The 3,638-nt window shown below is 44.4% G+C and overlaps 1 non-coding gene across 1 annotated transcript; it reads right to left on the minus strand.

Moving 5' to 3' along the window:
- Positions 1-2,573: 2,573 nt before the first annotated feature.
- On the minus strand, positions 2,574-2,734 carry LOC124004423. Its single transcript, XR_006833409.1, has one exon. It is a non-coding gene; the product is annotated as a U1 spliceosomal RNA (small nuclear RNA).
- Positions 2,735-3,638: the final 904 nt, after the last annotated feature.

Genomic DNA, 3,638 nt, shown 5'->3' on the forward strand with positions numbered 1-3,638 from the left:
GAGGAGGGTGAGGTCTGCACTTTGCCGTTACAGGGCACAGACTGTGAGAGCCGCCAATAAACGCAGGATTAAGAGTCCAAGGTATTGTTGCGGCCAGAGAGTGTGGCTTTCCACTCGCAACCTTCCTCTTACGACAGCTTCTCGTAAGTTGACTCCGCGGTTCATTGGTCCGTTCCGTGTCTCCCAGGTCGTCAATCCTGTCGCTGTGCGACTGCTTCTTCCGCGACATCTTCGTCGCGTCCATCCTGTCTTCCATGTCTCCTGTGTCAAGCCCTTTCTTCGCACTCCCGTTCGTCTTCCCTCCCCCCTCCCGTCCTTGTCGAGAGCGCACCTATTTACAAGGTACATAAGATCATGGACATGCGTTCTCGGGGACGGGGTCACCAATACTTAGTGGATTGGGAGGGTTACGGTCCTGAGGAGAGGAGTTGGGTTCCGTCTCGGGACGTGCTGGACCGTTCACTCATTGATGATTTCCTCCGTTGCCGCCAGGATTCCTCCTCGAGTGCGCCAGGAGGCGCTCGGTGAGTGGGGGGTACTGTCATGTTTTGTCATCGATTATCATGCCTTGTCCCTGTTCTTCTCCTTCTATTCGTTTCCCTCTGCTGGTCTTATTAGGTTCTTTCCCTCTTTCTATCCCTCTCTCTCCCCTCCCTCTCTCACTCTCCCGCTCTCTCTTCTCTCTATCGTTCCGTTCCTGCTCCCAGCTGTTCCTATTCCCCTAATCAATCATTTAGTCTTCCCACACCTGTTCCCGATCCTTTTCCCTGATTAGAGTCCCTATTTCTCTCCTTGTTATTCGTTTCTGCCCTGTCGGTTCCTTGTCTAGAATTCACCGTGCTGTGTTTGTGTATCGCCCTGTCGTGTCGTGTTTTCCTCAGATGCTGCGTGGTGAGCAGGTGTCTGAGTCTGTTTGGTTCAAGTGCCTTCCCGAGGCAACCTGCTGTTCACCTGCTGTTCAAGATCGAGTCTCCAGTTTGTCCTCGTCATTTCGAGTGAAAGTTGTGTTTTTTTGATTGTATTTACTTTACTAGATTAAAGACTCTGTTTTCGCCAAGTCGCTTTTGGGTCCTCTTTCACCTGCATGACACTGTTCCAGTGAATATTGTTATTTTATAGTAATTATTTGGCATGGATTTTTCATTTTTCACCAAAGATATCAGCTATGTCAGCAGTCATCTCATGCATATTTCTTGTCACTGTAAAGGGCAGACCTTCGAGAAAATGTCATTTTGGTGAACTGAGAGAGAATCTAAACTTAATCAATATGAAGCGAATGCAACCCAACGCTGGCACCCACCGCATCGAATCAATAGACAGAAAGTGACATGACTCATTTTATTTTCCATTCAGGTATGACATGTCTATTGTGGGTAACAATGTTTATGGACTGTGAGGAAACAAATCCTACACTGGAGAAAGTACTGTATATAGCTCTCATTAGGGATTCCTCTGAGCCTGGGAGTGTACAGCGCCTTAGTCATTTCTCAGGGATTATTGGTAATATGAAAGGCTATAATGTCCATGCAAAGCCATCCCTGGATGGATTAAATGAGCGAGCGAGAGGAGATGAAATGAGAGGAAAATGATTGATCCCTCCTGGAAGCTTATCCCCCTCTCTGCAATCTCATATCTCTGATGAGCCCTGACTTCTGACCTCCAGCAGTCAAAGGTCAAGTTGGGTATTCACACTCTCTCACTCCTACCTCTTTACTTCAACAGATGATTACACTCTCCTTTCTCCCAGTGGTATAATATGTACGAAATGTATCATTCATTTAGCTACTGATCCCAAGGTGGAATATTGCTGGATTTTACACTTATAGTTTTTTGGGGGGAATATTCCCAAGCAGAGATAATTTGCTGCATTTGTAAAGAGACACCACTTTTTCGTATCCAGTTTGTATAACGTTAGTTGTAATAGTTGTTTTTCGTATGAAATGCAAATTATGTAGCATATTAAAGAAAGTATCTACAGAGAAACACCACAGCACCACAGAAATTAACCTCAACGTAAGGTTTCAAATACCAAAGTGTTATATTATATTCATTATTTCTCTCTCTTACAGTATGATTCTAATTCTGTTTCTCTGACAAGGCCCAGACAGAATCCCTGGGTGTGGACATTGTTTTTCTTGTGCCTCAGTTTGGTGTGGAGACTAGCAGTGGCTCCCACTCTGGCTCTTTAGAGTGAAATACTGAACATGCTTCACAATGGATCTTTGTGCCTGAAAAACAGTGAAGTCATAGTTTCCCAGGCTTCCTCCCCCCTGAGATGCCTAGCAATGAGGGGGAGAAGGGAGGGGGGAGAGGCTCAGACTTTTTTGTGGTAAACAAAAGATCAGAATCCATCGGGTGTCACTCTGGTCTTCTAGGGGTCTTCTTCTCCAAGTCTCTTAGCGCTTCAACACAGCTGGTCAGCATCACAGGTGAATAATGGGTCTCCCCCTCCTCTTTTCTCTGTTTTTCTCACTGACCAGTGACTAGTTCAGTTTAGAAGCTGAGTTTAGAGAACAACCTCACTTCATACAAACTCATCAACACTAGCAGTAAAATGAGTAGTTAAGCACACTCCTGAAATCTCTTTTTATGCTCTGACTACCACAAATGATGCAGTGGAGATTGCCACATTTGGAGAATTTGCAACAGTCAGCACAGCCAGAGTGCAGCAGCTGAGCCTCTCCCTGGGTGAACCTCCTTAATGATTAAGGTGTCTGCACTGCCAGGTAAGTATATCTGTATTTTCATTCATGTATTTTTCATTCAGACACTATGGTAAAAGGTCAAAGGTCACAATGATGTTCATGCATCAGCTCATACAGCTACTATTACTTACCGGGCTGTGCATTCTCCTTAGGTAGGTGTTCATCAGCCAGAAAATATCTTCAGACAGCACTGGGCCGGTAAGCAGGGTGGAGGAAAAAAACCACATCCTATTTTTGGCATCTTTATTTTATGAGGCATGAGGGGCATGTTCAGAGTTTGCCCAGATAAGTGGGAATTTATGTTCTGGGGGCTTAGAGAGCCACTCTCTCAGATCAATTAGACTCTCCAGACAGACTGTTTCATCTCCACATCTAATTTATGTACTAGCGTGTCTTCATAGGAGGGAGCACTGTGCCAAGCTCATGTCGCAACCCACTCCCACTGACAAGGCTCAGGCACAATTATGAGCTTTACACTTGAGTGCCATCACGGTAATTTAAAAGCTATTATCTACCTATCTTCCAAGAATTAATGGAGGGTGATACGTAAACAGTTTGCGCATCTGCTAAGACAACCTCTGACTCATCTTGTAGGGTGGTAAATGCGATTGATGGACATTATTTTCCAATTAAAAGTGTCAAGAGAGGAGGGTCTTGAATCATAAAAAAAAAAAATAATGTTTTACTCTACCTTACATTGGTCTGCAGAGTCCATATCTGGAACAATTTGTACATAAAATCTGATGTATATCAAGATGTGAGACAGTAAGATGTATCACGGCCAAGGGAGATGGCAGGAAGTCTTTCAGGTGAAGTCAGGCGTTTCTTATAGAGCAATGTGCAGTGTTCAGCAGAATACTTGGATATTTACAAATGGATCCACAAAAATAAGAAAAATATATAATAAACGCAGGACTGTGGAGACTGGGATGA

Source organism: Oncorhynchus gorbuscha, linkage group LG18 (assembly GCF_021184085.1).
Source record: "Oncorhynchus gorbuscha isolate QuinsamMale2020 ecotype Even-year linkage group LG18, OgorEven_v1.0, whole genome shotgun sequence".
Classification (NCBI taxonomy): domain Eukaryota; kingdom Metazoa; phylum Chordata; class Actinopteri; order Salmoniformes; family Salmonidae; genus Oncorhynchus; species Oncorhynchus gorbuscha.